Raw genomic sequence first — 17,887 nt, forward strand, 5'->3', positions numbered from 1 at the left:
TCTAAAGAGATAAGTATCATAAAACTAGCCTTTGTGTGATGCTTGAGAAACAGTCAGGATACCCAACTTACTTTGGTAGTATGAAGATTATCTTGTTTATTAGAATGTCCAAGTATATATCAGTCAGTGACAAGGCACTTTAGATGTCAACTAGGCATAGATGCCCCAAAACTGGACAGAGTAAGTTGGTGGGGTGTATCTGTTTTATGTAACACCCATAACCCATATAGTATTGAAATACGAGTTAAGGACGCTACACAAACATTACAGAAATTTGTTGAACATAAATGCTTAAAATTTTGTTCATTGTAAAACATCTCTTTTTTCGACTTTAAAACTATTTCATTAATAATGTAAAATTATATAATAATATTCAGTAATTCAAAACGAATCAGGTTTTTATGTAGCAATTATGTATTTAGCGTTATCTCATAAACTATATAAAACTACTAAACACTGCTTAATTTATGAATCATTTTAAAAGCATAATATATATATACAATATTCATTCATAAATATGAACATAACTAAACTAGCCAAAATAAAATGGTCCTAGTTTACTATTATAGACCATTTTAAACAAATTCGATAAAACAACTAACATATATAAATATACATGCCAGTAACAGTCAAAAGTAACATTAGAGACATCTTACTGATACATGTAATAAGTATAATCTCCAAAAAATGCTTAAGAGGCTCTTTACTTCGTGTCCTATTTATTAACTGAACCTACACATGAAAATAATCACTTGCTAAGTAAAACTTAGTAAGGTGATAATAACTCAAGGTGATATAAAACAATTAGGATAATCAGAATTATGATAAAACATTAAAAGTAACTCAAATAAAATCTCAAAACTTTCAAACCAAATATTCAAGCCATTTTTCTTCATTAGAAACATGAAAATCGTCATGTCATGATTTTATTAAAAATCATGATAAACATTATCAAACAAAATAATCATTTCATATACCTTTTCATTCAAACATATTTTAGAACTTTCATATTTCATTATCATATTCTTTTCTTTTCATATACTTTTTAGAAATTTCATATTTATTTTCATAGCCCAATGTATATGTGAGAGAGAATATAAGGTACATGAGTCAAACATATATGTGCGCACCAAGCACTTCACTCTGCTATCATCAGAATCAGAATATTCACTATAAGTGCAATCATATTATTTGCACCAACGGTGCCATTCAGAATGTACATGAATGTACCAGATCAAAATCAAAATCAAAATTACTCAATTTCATGGAACACCAAGTGTACCTATGAATCTCCATCCAATATAAAATGAGCTTTCAGATAATATCATATCCATTTATTAATAAATCATTTTAAATCTTAATCATTTTCATCTTACTAATATAAAATTCATAACTTGGGCAATTCATACTCGAAATCATCCATAATTTAAAATATAACATCAGATAATATACTTTAAACTTCCCAAAACAATTCTTCAATTCCATAAATATTTATTTTTCATCATCAACTCTTCAACCTTTACCAACTTTATATTCAAAAAACCATTTATGAATTCTTTTTTACAATTCATATAAACTTTTCCCATTTGATTCATAATGGTCCTTCACCATTATGATCGCTTCACATTAATTAATAAAAATTCCAACACCTTAATAATAAACTCAAACCAATCCTTCAGCATTTAAGAACATGTAATTTCATCTTTATTTATTACTGTCATTTATTCCAATCACTATCTTAACGATACTTACAAATTAATCCTAAACAATAGCTTCAATTGAAATTTAACATCATAGTAATCAATTTCTAGCATTTTAGTATATTCCCACATGATACTTTCACATTTAATAAACTTGCAATCAAGTCCTTAGATATTAAGAGCATTCAAATTCCACCTTCAAAATTCACCACGTTTACACTTTGGTCCCAAATCATTACTCTAACTTAAAATTAAGCATTCCATGATTAATATTCAACATTGAATACCCCAATTTACACATTCATACATAAGTATCTCACAATTCTCAAAACTTACAAAATAACATTTTTTTTTTCTATTTCAATCTTCTAGTTTGATCCAAATTAATCTCCAAAACATGTAGAATACTTCTAATATCAATTCTAGACCATAAGAAAATTTTCAACATTTTTCACCTAATTTTCTTTCCTATGGCCGAATACTATAGGTACTTTGTACACTTGGTTTTTAATCATCACCCATACTTGAAAATTAATCCACAACACCAAAAACATAATAATCCTTCATAAAATCTTCAAAATCAACAAACCATTTGTAAACCCAAGTTTCCAATCTCATCATAAAAACAGGTTCACCATGAAATTTTTATTCGAGTTGATAGAGAATTTCAAGAGGATTTATTTTCTATCTAATAGCTTTATAAAAAATCAACCATGGAAGCTTGAAAATCAAATTAAAAAGCTCGTCTTACCTTCAATGGAAGTCACAGCTGGTTGAAGAAGAAGATGAAATTTTGATGATTACCCCCCACTTATCACTTAATACACATGCCTTAATATAAACCAAGTGAATTTAAAGTTCATTTAATAAGAAATTCCAACTTTGTCATTAATGAATCGTTATAATTACCATTTGGCATTGAAAATATCTTCCAATGAAATATGTCATAGTCAAAGATGAACCAAATTGAAGTTTACTTTCTACTTTAACCATGCAATTTTCAAAAGTTGTAATTTAGTCACTAAAATTTTCCAATTTTGGCTAATTAGGGAAAATTAACTTTAATTCCACCGATCCAGAATAAACTTCACTGTTCTAAAATATGGAAATAATATTTCCAATCTTCATCTACCATCCTTCAAAGTTTCTTGAAATTTTGATTCGATCCAATTATCCAATTCTTTACTGAACTTTAGTGCTTTATAACTTTTTATACAAATCCCAAATCAAAAGTATAATTACCACGAAAACATTAATTTGAACTAAACTACTTATTTACAAACAAAAAATATAAATTTCAAATATTACATTTTTGGTCACTAAACCTTTCCAAATTTATACTTTAACACTAAACTTTTAACACTTACATTTTAGTCACTGACTAAAATTTGTGGTATTACATCTGATGCATCTCCGAATCTCACCCCAGATACCCAATGGTTTCATACGTAGGTTAGAGGGGTGTGTGAGGTCCGAGATGTAAAACCCTCATCAGCACCATGATGCCTACCTCAGCTTTTTTGTTTGATGAATGTGTGTTTCATAGTAGTGTCAGTGTTATATTCAGATAATGTACGACAGAGCAAGTGTTGAATTCAACGAATGCATAGCAGAGTCAATGTTGCATTCAGATATTACACATGAGAAATAGAATTACATTTAGATAGTGTGCAGCAGTTATAGTCATTAGGATTAGAGACCCTTCAGAGGTGTACTCATGGAAAATACCTTAGGAGAGGATTAAGGGAAGCATGAGACATCTTACTTCAGTGATAGAACAATTAAGCCTTAAGTAGGCGGCACTTGATCTAGATCATGCATGTACCTATTGCTTAATACCACGTCTTTAGCATGTTTATGTTTATGGAACTCATGTTGTTTCTTTAGATTAGCGATTATATTATTGGGATTTGTAAGCTCATTTTTTGGATGTTTTCCGTTGGCAGGTCAGCAGCTTGAGTTGTTCGTGGAGCATAGTCATAGCAGAACTTCCAGCATCTTCTTTAGAATAATGTACCATAGCTTTAGTGGACATATGTATTCATAGAACCTTACTCATGTATTCATATTTATAACTCAAATTTTGTATTATTTTGGTTTTAAATTATGTCACGGAGCTCCGATTTTTCTAAAATATTTTTGTAACTATTATTTATGTTTATTATGATACCATTTAAATTATTTGAAAGGAAAGCAAACATGTTTTGAAAATCAAAGGTTCCCTTGGTAGCCCAATGTGGCACTTTAGGCCCAATAGGGTTTAGTGTGTTACACTTATAGGAATGACTCGAGTTTTCTCTTAATGGTCCTTATGCTTTGAAAAACATGAGTATTAAAAAAGACACACTCATATAAATGGTTCATGTTACCCAAAGAAATTCTTTGAAGAATCCATGACTCAATACACTGCAACGATTAAAGCTATTTACAAGACATCAAGAAATTTTGAAGATAAGAGAATATCAAGATTAACTGAAGAATAGTGAGAATTCTCTTCGAAATTGAAGATGTAAAAAATGACACATTTTAATGCATAAGGACATGACATTAACTTGCACTACATACACATATACAATTTTGCAGATTACTTGAGGCAATTTTAAATTCAAAATGAAGGATTTTGAGCTCAAAAGACGACCAGTATTGGTTTAAACCCACAAAGGGGAGTCATCAAAATAATCTTTCACATGGCTTGAACCTGTGAAGGGGAGTCGTTTGAAGAATCATTTGACTTGGCTTAAACCTGTGAATATAGAATCATCTGAAAACATTTCACTTGGCTTAAACCCATGAAAAGAAGCCACCCAAAGAATCATTCACCCAGCTTAAGACAAAAGAGAGTCGTTAGAAGAATAATTTCATTTGTCTTAAACCCTCGAAGTGGAGTCAACAAAAAATAGTTCACTTGGCTTAAACCCATGAAGGGAAGTCATCCAAAGAATCCTTCACCTAGTTGAAACCCTTGAAGGGGAGTCGTATGAAGAATCATTTCACTTGGCTTAACTCAGCAATGAGGAGCCACCTTCTATTTAAAATATTTTTGAAGTCAACTTCAACTCCACGACAGAATATATTGGGTTCAAAAACCAATTCAGAATCGATTGTAGCCAGCTGAATTCAGCGGCGAGGAGCTAGTTTCCAGTTGAAGTTTTCAGACCAAGTTTCAACTTCACGAAAAAAGGATACTTGACGCGAAAGCACATCAATAATCGACATCATTTTGGCTTAACTTAGAGATGAGGAACGAACTTCCAGTCAAATCTTTTTGAAGTTAATTTCAACTCCACAACGGAGGATTTTGGGTTCGAAAGCCAACTCAGAATCGACTGCAATCTAGCTTAACTCAGTGGTAAGGAGCTAGTTACTAGTTAAAGTTTTCAGGCTAGGATTGAACTTCACGACAAAGGATACATAAATCAAAAGCACATCAAGAACCGACTACATTTTGTTTTAACTCAGCGATGAGGAGCCACCTTCTAGTCAAATCTTATCGAAGTCAATTTCAAGTCCACGATGAAGGATATTGTGTTCGAAAGCCAACACATAATCGACTACAATCTAGCTTAACTCAGCGGTGGTTTCAACTTCATGATAAAGTATATTTAACCTAGAAGCACATCAAGAACCGACTATATTTTGGTTTAACTCGGCTGAGAGGAGCCACCTTTCTTTAAAATATTTTCAAACTCAATTTCAATTCCACTGAGAATGATATTGGGTTTGAAATTCAACTCAAAATCGACTGCAATCTAGCTTAACTCAGTAACGAAGAACTAGTTTCGAGTTGAAGTTTGCAGGCCAGGTTTCGACTTCACGATGAAGGATACTTAACCCGAAAACACGTATAGAATTGACTGCATTTTGACTTAACTCAACGGTGAGGAGCTATTTTATAGTTAAATCTATAGTGAAATATAGTACAAAAAGTTTAGTTTAGCCATTGCAAACCAGTTCCAAAATGGTTCAAAAGAGCAACTAGGACATTCATACGTACATGTCACTAACTAAGTCAAAATCACATCAAATGATGTATTACTGATAATGTAAATATACTCTCCGATGCTTGAAGTTGCTTAGTACTGCTTACTTCTACGATTTTTTTACCTATGTGTGAAAATCATCGCAATCTAAGTATATATTTAGTGAAGCAATTAAAATAATAAACAATGCAATTCAACTCATGGATGAAATTAAATGTCATTTTCTAATGCAATAAGATCACCTTACCTGACGTCCAATATTTTACCATAATCAACATGACGATGATATAAATATAATCATTTCTACCAATAACCATAGTCCAAACATAAACCTATGAAGACTCTGGGTATTCGAGTCAAAAATATGCATCATAGTGCTAAACCTGCACTAAGCTTACGCTCTAGTTCTAATCTGGATATGACACATAAGATCGTGCCCACTAGATGCACTTAGTTTCCTTACACACTAGTGCTAATATAAGCTTGCAATCTTGCCACTTTAATCTAACGGTCCAAATTTAACATGGAACTAAATCCTCAAATCCAATGATTTATATTATTTTCCATCATTTTAAAATGTGAAAATAATATTTTCAAGTCTAATTTAGCGTCCTTCAATTTTTCTCAAAACTACTATTCAATCTGATTTACCGAATTTTTATCGAATTTTAACCCATACTAGTTTTTAACATAAATTCCAGATCAAGAATCTAATTTCAATAAAACTCCACTCTCAAATGTAAATTATCTATTTATGATTTTTTGGGGGAAAATTACTACTAAGTTCCCTAAACTTTTTCCACCTTTATACTTTGCCCACTAAACTTTTAAAACTTATATTTTGGTCACTAACCAAAATTTGGGATATTAGACTATTATCGTTACATAATAATGGAGAACGAGGGACATTAGTAGACACCTAATTTCGTCCAAGATTTAATTTTATTTAATTTAAATTTCATTTTCATTTTATCTCATTACTTCTATTATTCTAAACTTTGTTTTGCATTATTATTTATATTATTTACATTTCTATTTATATTATTATTATTATATAATATTAATCACTATTTATTATTATCTATTATTTTTATTTACTATTTTTACTTTAATATTTTTATACATTATTTATTACTAATATCACTTATTATTTCCTACTTATTAACCTATTATTATATTTATTAGTAATCACTATTATTATCTATTATTACTACTATTAGTATTATATCATTATCTTATGTAATATTAATATTCATTACTAACATTATTATATATTATATTTATCATATTTATTATTTTATTTATTAATAATATTATCATTAATATCTACTATTGCAATAATGAATGGGTTTTAGTAACATTAATTATTTTTCTATTACAGACCCATATACAAATTTCAGTCCAAGTACATTAGGTGTAATGGCCCAAAAGACTAAACTATCTAGGGCAATCAAAAAAACCCTAGCAGACCAAGACATCTTCAGCCGCCGCTCCACTCGCTCGTCGCATCTTCCACACGTTGAAAAATAGTCCTCCAAATTTTATTTAAACCAAATTTGGCAAGAAAATCATCTCAGCAGACAACAAATCCAGAAAATCCGGGACTAATTGCTAATAGAGTTTAGATTTCATTGTAAAAGGGAAAATGTTTGTTGTTTAAAGTTGTGGGAAATCAACACAAAAACACAGACAGAGGATTGAAGCAAGTTCGAAACAGAGAGTGAAGGGGGAGATTTCACAACCACTGTACCCACACAAAAATCAATAAAAATTTAATTTCTTTTCAGTTTATATTCTTTCTTTTCCATCTCACAAACATCCTACAACGAAAAAAATAGTATACGAGATAAGAACGAAACATTTTTTTAAAGGAAAAAGAAGTCTTATCTCGGTCAACTGCGTTCGATGGCAAGAGGTAACCGTTCGAAGATCCGAATGCAGAAGTAGGAGAAGATCAATCTGCTAGTAACATATCAAAAAATGAAAATTATCCAGCGGTGGATTCAAGACATGGAAGAAAAAATCGAAACGTTCAAAGGTCGATCTACGCTAATCGGAGCCATTCCCGGTGATTTCGACTCCATATCTGGACTTTTCTCGTCGATACGAGCTTCACAATGTGATTTGGTATCCATCAGACACCGACAATGGCGGTGAGCGGTGAACGGTTTACGGTGGACGGTGGCGGTAGATGTCGACGAAAAGCTACGTACTACGGAGAATGGCGGCGGACTGAGAACAACAACGATCATCTTGGAAGCTCCATTGTCAGCTTCTAAAAATCGGAGCAGAGGAGTGTAGAGAAAAGCTCTCTTTCACGATTTGAGAAAGAGAAGGAATGAACCAATTTTTTGTAATGTTTTGTTCCCACAATTAATTAAACGTGTGTGCTAGGCCATTTCAGGGTGTAACCCACCCATTTTGAAGAAGTTTGAGAAAATCATTTACACAGTCCTCCAACTTTCTCCATTATTTTGATTTGATCATTTTACCATTTTTGTTTATTTAACTTAGTCATTCAATTTTTTATTTATTTTAAATTGGTCCTTTTATATATCTTAATTTATTTTATTTAAAAAATTTTAATTTGTGTTTAGCCTTTAATCTAATTTTTCTTGTTTTTATTTATTCGTTTCTTTTGGTTAAGATATAAACTTCTCATTCCTATTTAATTTGTTTTCGATTTAATTATTCTACCATTTTACCTTTAATCTTTGTTTCTAAGTTATTTTATCACCTCATTTTTTAGTCATTTTCTATCATTTATTATTGTATTATTTTATTTAAGTATCTTAATTTATATTTTACTTAATCTCTTTCTTTGTTTGTTTATTTTCAGATATATTCTATCAAGGCATTAATTTTTTAATTTAATTTATTTCATTTGGTTATTATTATTATTATTATTATTATTTATTTTACTTCTAATTTTATTTTCACAAAGTTAATTCATCATTTTAGTTTTGAGATTTATTGTTGTTATCTTATTTCTAACATAGTTTTTTTTGTTCTTTCTCATTTTCAGTTAAATTAATTATTTTATTTCAGTATTAATATTTTATTTATTCATGATATTTTATGTTTTACTAGCGAATCTTATTCTCTTTTTTATATGTAGAATTATCCTATTCATCCTTCATGTATAAGTAGTAATTTTAAGGGTCATTAGTTAAATTAAAGTTTGAATTCACTTTTAAGACAACACTATAACCGACTAGGTACTAAAAGGGCGTTATGGGATGTTAATCTTTTCTCACGTGTAATCAACTTTTAGGTTTATTTTATTTGGTAAGTAGACTTCAGTTTGTTATTTTAATTTTATTAAACTAACAATCTTTTCCAAATTATCGTCACACCCTAAAAAAGATTGGTGGTGACTCCCTCGAACCACAATTCAACACCATTCAAAGTGCAATTTTACAGGGAGATCCACCTCTCGATCCTTGAATACGTTTCGACTTAGTTTTCATGAAGAAGTCTCGGGAAAGATTTAATCTAAAAAGATCTCTTTGGAAGCCGTATCCGCGTTCATTTACTTTCTCTCTTCCGATGAGATTTTCAAATAAAAACAAGATCGTTGACTAACAAACAACAAGCACATCAGTAAATAAAAAAAAATAGGAATAAAAAATAAAAATAAAAATAAAATGATATTATGGTTTTCATTGAGAAACCTTAAGGAATTTTAGATTCTATATTTAAAAAATATATATTCGAAAACATTTTTCCTTTCTCATTGGTTCTCTCTTCCAATAATGTTTTCTTTTTGAAAAACATGTGAAATTGACCAAAGAAACAATAATAATTAAAAAAAAGAAAAGAATTACCTTTGAGCAAAAATCTTTTTTTATTGTTGGTATCTTCCAAATTACAATTCTTAGAGTGACTCTCCCTTTCTTTTTCCTCTAATGTTAAAAGTGAATTCTATTGTTTTCTATGTGTTCAATGATATTGAGAATGTCTCTATTTATAGTTGAGCCACCTCACATCTAACGGTTTAAATAATTTACATCGACAACTAAGATTAAAGCATATCTACACATCCCTTAATTAAAGAAATTAAATCAATCGTATCAATACATTCCCTAAATAAGAGATTAAATGTGATATGAAAAGAAATAAAAATAAAATACTCTGATTAACATTTAACCTATGATTTTCTTTCCATTCAATATAAACTAACCATACAAAATTAGGTAATTACAAGACCATTAAATAAAATTAGGCTGATATTTTTGGTATTCTATGATATAATGGGCGTGATTTTCAGATGGAAAAGGTTGAAGCCTTTTTCATCTTTCACTTCTATTTATTCTTCTTTATTTCCCTTTTCCTTTATATTCTTCCAGCTTATTGGATAAAAGGTAGTGGTGATAAGGGATTCTTATATGTTCCATTTAGTTTTTAATATATCCATAAGCCTTCCAAAAACCTTGTTTTTTTAATTCAAAAGCCTTGTTTTCATGTTTTGGCTAAAGGTAGTGGGCGGTGAGAATCCTAATGCAAAAAGAGAAGGTGTAAGCAAGTGTAGTTGATAAAATGAGTTTCATTTTAGGATTCTTGTGGAATATAGTGTATTTATAGTCCTTTTTATGTTACCACTCCATTAAATATGATGCTTTATTGGGATTTGAGTGTTTAAGCATATCGATGGTTCTTGCTTGATTTATGCCCTAGATGAAGATTTTGCTGTAAAACTTGTGTTTATATGGTTCTAGGTGACCCTATATAACTTCTTAAACTTTTGAACATGATTTGGGGTTAAACTAGAGTATTTGTGAAGGTTTTGAGTGATTTCCAAGCCTTATTATTATTTTTCTAGGTTTTAGTATCAATATTATTCTTATGATATTGATATTGTTCATGTATTATCGATAATATTTGTAGTATCGCTATTGTTTTTATAATATCAATATTATTCTTGTAGTATTTTTACTATTCTTATTGTATCTGTACTATTATTGTAGTATATGCACTGTTATTTCCATATATGTATTATTCTTACATTGTTTGTATTGTTTTTGTAGTATTTGTACTATTCTTGTAATACTTATTTACTTAGTTGAGTATCAATATTCTTCAATATCAAAAGATTATAAACATCACTTGTTGCACATAAATGTCTATATATTGTTATAAAATGTATAACTAAGCTTGAAAAAGAGTCATGATTTATGAAATGATCCAAATACTCCTTAAGTGGCACAAATGTCCAAAATACCCTTAATGAGTAAGAAACTTCAAAAGTACCCTTAAAATTGTACATAACGAATGTTTTTTAAATGACTAATTATTTTAAAGAAATGCATACAAGCAATATGGCATACCTTTTGGATAACATACGAGAATAACCATATACCATGTGAATATTCATAAATCAATGACGTGCAAGGTGTCCAGATAATTAAAAGGTGGATTGGCAGAGATTGTGATGAAAGTGATTAGAGGGTCACTAATGAACAATGAACCCAAGATGAGTATCAAGCTAGTGAATAATATAACATGTGGTTAGTGACGATATTAATTGCCTTAAGGGCATAAATTACTAAAAGACCCATTTTAATAAATGGCCAACACCCTTAGGTGTTAATTACCAGAATAATGTTACTAAAAGAGTAATGAACTCTTGTATAACATTATAGAATATAGAACGATTGAGATAATGATGAGTGAGAGAACAACCTCACCTGAATGTGATGAACTATAATAATGTCGTATGTGTGATCATAATAAGAACTTTATGAAGTAAGATTCCGCAAGACTTATGCCTTTGTTTGATATTCGAGAAATGATGATGAAACCTGAGTTTACTTGTGTATAAGATTGTCTTGTTTGTTTAAGAAACATACAGATGCATCCAAGTCACTTCTAAGATAATTAAAATGATAGTCGAGTGTAGCTCTAATGTTGTGTGACTCGGATGTTAGGACCGTCACCGCACCACACAACCCAACGAAAACAAAAACTCGACGGTCTCACTAGCGATCCAAGTATGTAAAACCGAAATCGAGAGGAAAGGATGCGAATACTTACAATGGGTTCCTTGAAAACAACAAAGACAACAACGACTAGTGGTGTCCACGAACGGTTCGAATCATAAACCTCCACAAAAACACGTCTCGACCTCTACTTAGTTCACCCGATTGAGAGCAAAATTTTCTTTTCCCAGAATCAGTTTTGAGAAAAACAGAAGAAGTAAAACGGCTGCTAGACCTTACCTCATTTAAATATATCAGTTACCCTAACATATTAGGGATTTTAAGTTATTTCAAATTAAAAAACTTATTTTATTAATTCAAATTAAACATACATTAAAGACTTATAATTTGAATTAAAATCTTTAATGCTTATTTAAAATCTTATTTCATTATTCCAATATAAATATCCATTAAAAGGGTTGTAATCAAAATTATATTCTTTTAATGTTTACTTACTATATTCAGGATAATTAAAATCATCTGTATATCAAATATATATATATATATATATATATATATTAACTCTATATATATTTTAGTAACATATAACAAATTGTATATCTTTGTTCATTTTAATCCTAGGGTGTGACCCTGTAGGTTATTTTAGCGTTAGTAGTAATTATTAGAACAATTCTAATATCACATACAATGAGTGACATCTAGCATATATCATTGTCACCTAAGTTACAAGAAATTATGATTCGACATATCATCTTCGTGATTAACTCTTTTATGTATTACATCCTTTTGTCCTTTATATCTATAATAGGCACAAGTCTTGGAATAGTCACACTTGTATAACCCATTTATTGTTTCTTGATATCTTGAGTAGACTTTAATTAACGGATAATTTGTGATATCTCATATCAACTTATTCAAGCATTGCCATGTGTTTCTAGTCTCACTCAATCAAGTAGCTTGTGATATATTTCCTATTATGTAGGAAGGACAAATCCTATTTTAATCATACACACCCACTACATATATTGAGATATATTCAATAATAATCTTTATAGAGCAACCAGTTACGGAGCTTGTTTAACTGCATTAAAACATACAACAATATATGTTGGGATAATATTGATCTCAAGTCTGAGGATCATACATATAGACATCATCATGAGCAATGTTATGGCTGTCACATAATAATCCAAGACATATGCTCATGGTGGGTCAATCCAATATATTGTTCTCTAACAACATAATCATGTATCAATTCTGACATCTCTATGTCATTGACAACTCATTGTCATCAATCAATAACATGTTAGTCTTAAGCGTATTATTACTGTCCATTCCCATAATAATACTTGACTAGTGATCTTTTAATAATAACAATTTTGTTATTATATGGACTTTATTATCTTTCAGTTTATGTTAAACATATATATATATATAACTGAAAATAATTGCGGTAATGCCTTTATTCAATAAAATAGATAAATAAATGTATTATTACAATCAATATATGATTGGTCTTTAGGCATACTCTAAAAATCTCCCACTAGCTCTAAGACCAATAAATCACATATCTAATACTGAGTGACTCAGTGTAACAATCATGCCTCTGCTGTGTCAGAGGATTCGTCAAGGGATCAACAATGTTTTCATCTGTGTGTACTCTGCATATTTCCATATCTCCTCGATCTATGATATCTCAAATGAGATGAAAGCGGCTATGAATATGTTTGGATCGTTGATGAGATATGGGTTCCTTTATGAACTTCTTGACCCAAACAACCTCTATTGCTGTTTCACTAGCTGCAATGTATTTAGCCTCTGTTGTAGAATCAACTACTCTGTCTTGCTTCAAAATTTTCCAGCTCACAACACCTCCATTAAGACAAAACACAAAACCAGATTGCAATCATGAGTCATTATTATCAGTTTGGAAGTTGTCATCAGTATAACCTTTTACACTAAGCTCTTCTTCCCCTCCATAATGAAGAAATTTATCCTTAGTTCTTCTTAAGTACTTAAGGATATTTTTAACTGTAACCCAGTGATTTTCACCAGGGTATGCTTGATACCGACTCATCATACTTAAAACATACGATTGATCGCTTGTAAATGTATATACTAAGGCAAGCAATTATGTGCAAGTATACATAATCGAATCAAGTAATATAAGGTAAGTGAGTTATTGTCTCCTCAGGGATTGGTCGAATGTTTTTAAGCTTCACCATAACCAGAACTAGTTGTCACAAGCTAATTCCTAATATCTTGTCAAATTAGAAAACTATTAGTAATAAAGCAAGAAAATATTATAAAGTATGATTGTAGAAAAGTTTGGTTGAGACAAAATAAATGTGCAAAACTATCGAAGTAAAATAAATAAAGCAAGGACAAACGTTGATTCAAATATATCCAAAATAACCTCAAATATTCAAAATTATCACAGAGCACCCATGCTAATCTTTTGTATTGACAAGAAATTATTCTAAGTCCAGAATGAATTGTTATGACGTGCTAAAGCAACCCGACAAGATTACTAAGTATTCTTAGGCAGTTGTTATGGCAATAATACTCAGCATTAACTACAACCCTTGGTTTGTCAGGCTGTTGTTGCAGCAATACATCTCAGCGTGAACTATAGTCATTGTCTATCCTACTTTAGCGTCTATCCCTTTTAGTCGATTAAAACCCGCTCCTTGTCTCTAAGGTAGACAAGTTAGAACATCACCATCTCATATCCATTTCTTTGTTCACGTGGATCTATCTTAATTCTATTGAATATAAGAATCAATATCTAGACAAAGGGCAATCTCTCGATGCTATTACATTGCTAAGACATGTTTCACCAAGTCCCTAGGCAAACTCTCAAAGCTCTTACAGTGCCTAAGTAAAATATTCAAATAATGAACAAAACAGTTATGAGCATAATAACAATTCATCATTCATAAAGTAGAAAATAATTGTTTAGGCAAACCAAAGATTAACACCAAGTAAGACAGTTCATGGTGTTATCAAAAAGTCAACCAAGTATCATCGTTTTAATACAACCCCAAATACGTAAAGAAATTAAGATCAAAGGAAGAACGACTCCCAAAATCGGGGGCTCTATCGTGACAATTCTAATCAACACCGCGCCTGCCCTGGCGGTCAACCTCTCTTGAGACCTGATCACCACTCTGCTACAGTTTGGCTATAGAGGACACCAAGGAAGGTCAGTTGGTAAAAGGTGGGGAAGCACTACAGTTGCTTGCTCACACTTCAAGTAAAGCTCTTATAACTTCATTCCCTTCTTTTTGGCAGCTATGGCTTGGTATTTATAAAGGGAAATCTCCTAGGGTTTCGCATAAGTAAAGATTCCCTAGATACCCGTTATTGTCTTGTCCAGGCTAAAAAAGGAAAGACGGCTGGCTGTTGTCAGAATCTTGAGGGCTTGCTTGCACGTGAAGAAAGTCGTACAACTGGCATGTGACATGGACGATTTTGTCGTATCCACTTCAAACTTTCCAGATAAACCTTGCCTTGGCGAGATAAATCTTCTCCTCACTTTCTTTAACTTCTTTATCCCATTGGCCCTTAAAAATTACGTTGTCGTGACAGAAATGTTCTTCCTAAGTAAATTTCCTACACATACATAATCCACACAAACCCTTTCTCTTCAGCAGCATTAGTCAAACCAAATAAATTTTTCCGAAGCAAAACTTATCCACCACAAATATAACCTAAATGCAACTAAAATGTTGTGCATACTTTGTTTAGACGAGCAATAACTTAAGTGAAAAGACTAGAAATTGAGTTTTTTTATGGAGTTATCACACCCCAAACTTAAGCAATTGCTTGTCCTCAAGCAATGTACGATAGCCAGAAAAAAATTTAATTGTCATGACAAAGCAGTATTAAGAAAATCATGTGGTTTGAGATTTCAGCCCTCAGTTAATAGTTGGTCTCAACATGTTCGACTGTCATATCAATCAAGTACCTTCCATAGTCATGATCTCTTACTATTGTGTGGACGTGATTGTAATCAGTCTATGCATTAAAGTAGTTAGAAAACTTTAAGTAAGTTCTTCTAGTTTGTCAAGGCATCAAATTATTTTTCGGGCTCAGTTTCCACTCATAGTTATTTATAAACTCTCTTTTTTAGGAAGTTAGCTCATCACACTTACCCTCCCACACTCTAGGTGAAAGGGAGCATACATTCCACCCCCAAGCTCGTCAGGTAGAGTCATCCTGTGACTACTTTCATTCACTCATATCCCTCGACAACTCTTAGTTTTTCATGGAGTTTTCTAATTATGCCATTACATAGAGGAGTGTCCCTTTTATTCTTCAAGTTTTAAATACTAATGAGTTCAATCTTAACCTTAAAATTTTTCGATGTATCGACAAGAAGAAAGTTATTTCCTAAAAATTTTACTGATTACCTCAAGCAGAGACAACCTACAATCGTGTTTGTAAATTTTTAAAGAATCTGGCGTAGGGTTCGTTCTCTTATTTAGACAGTCTTTAACAATAATTCTGGCCTAGGCAATCAAATTATGCATTCATCATTGGGCATCCTTAATCTTTTCCAAACAATAAACTTAACATGCTTATATCATGACAACCAAAATTTTCAGCCAAATATCATCAATTACTTTTTAACAAAGTATGTTACAATACCTCCCCCAAACTTGAGGGATGCATTGTCCTCAATGCATGAAAAACTAAACTACATGTATCTATATGCAAATGCTAAAAAAATTAAAATGTGATCTTACTGTGGTGGTGTGTCTTGACTGGATGCCCTCGTTCGACGTCATTTTGGAGGAGGGGGACTCTCTAATCCCGAATCTACTGCTACTATCGTTGAAGGGGATGGATGAAGGACACGACCCGTCGTTTGCTTGATCGTTTCTTGGTGCTCGGGGCTCGTGCTAATCTTAGTTATTCTTCAATTGGAATGGGTTGTACAGGAACTGGAGTTTGGCTTTGAGCTTTTTTCATGGACTTGTGTTGCTTGACACATGGGGGTCTGTACTAGAGCTTGCTCGGTTTGAGTCGGGGCAGGAGTGAAATCTTCATCGGTGAAGAAGTTGGGTGGAATTTCTTGAGTGCTTTTGGAAGTAGAGAAGGAGGAAGAGCTGAGGAATTCATCTGTGTCACCGTGGTCTTCCTCTAGTATGGGCGAGACATGAGTGGCCAGTGGGGGAACGTCTGTGGGTACCTCTGGGGCAACATTCTATGTCGAGGCATGGAAGGTACTGCTGCCAGTGATGTGTTTTAGGATGACCTCAGGGAAAGGCAGCAAATTCTCTTTTGTGATCGGGAGAAACTCCTTGAAAAAGTCATTGAGTTACGTGTCCCGTGCCTTGACGTACCCAAATAAGATCTTGATCTGATTCTCTAAGTGCTCGATCTTCTCTCACATTTCTCGCTGTACGGGACCACTACTGCCATTTTGGCCGAGACAATAGATTTTGCTCCTCTATCCAAACCTTAATACGTGGCATTTTCATCAAAACTCATAAGCTCTAGCACTTTCTTTTTAGTAATTCCCTCATTAGATTTGATGAAATCTTCAAATGGTTCCTCAGGCACTTTCTTTTTCCTGCACAGAGCAGTTATCAAGTTAGGAAAAAAGAGATACCCTCGGTTTCTTTTGGTGCTTTCATGTATTTGCTCGAAGATGAGTCCTCCAACATTGATTTTTCTCCCGTAATTTATCGAGTGTAAAAGCATCAGTCTTTTCATGAGCACATTCGTGTTATGAGAAGTTGGCATAAGTTTTCCCTTGAGAAAATGATTCCACAACTTTACAACAGGTTTAGCGATCGACCATTTTCCTTATTGGTGCGTTTGCCTCAAACTTAGCCCATCCAAAATAAAGATCTTCGAGTACTCCATTATAAGTCTCTTGGTATGCCTTATCCACAAACGTCTTATGCTGACCCTCCACTTTCCCCAACTTAAAGTATCTGTTGAGTGTCGAAGGGGAAAACCGAAGGAGTTTCCCTCTGACATAAACAGTGTGTTGGGAAGGGTCTTCTAAATGAGCGTAAAACTCTCTGACCATTATCGGTGCTACGACTTTAGGATGATGAGCAAACTTCTCCCAATTGTGCTTTCGAATCACATCCATGACCTCTGGTCCAAATGGCTCTTCGTTATCTGATGGGAAAGCAAAACTTTCCTCCAAATATACTTGCCATTTTTGGAGGTTCTTAAATCGTGCCTCAACTTCGGCTGTCTGGAAACGCTCAAAGCTTGGTGTTGGGGCTGGTTTTTCTTCGATCTG

Source organism: Hibiscus syriacus, unplaced genomic scaffold, assembly GCF_006381635.1.
Source record: "Hibiscus syriacus cultivar Baekdansim isolate YM2019G1 unplaced genomic scaffold, ASM638163v2 tig00110126_pilon, whole genome shotgun sequence".
In the NCBI taxonomy this organism is placed as follows: domain Eukaryota; kingdom Viridiplantae; phylum Streptophyta; class Magnoliopsida; order Malvales; family Malvaceae; genus Hibiscus; species Hibiscus syriacus.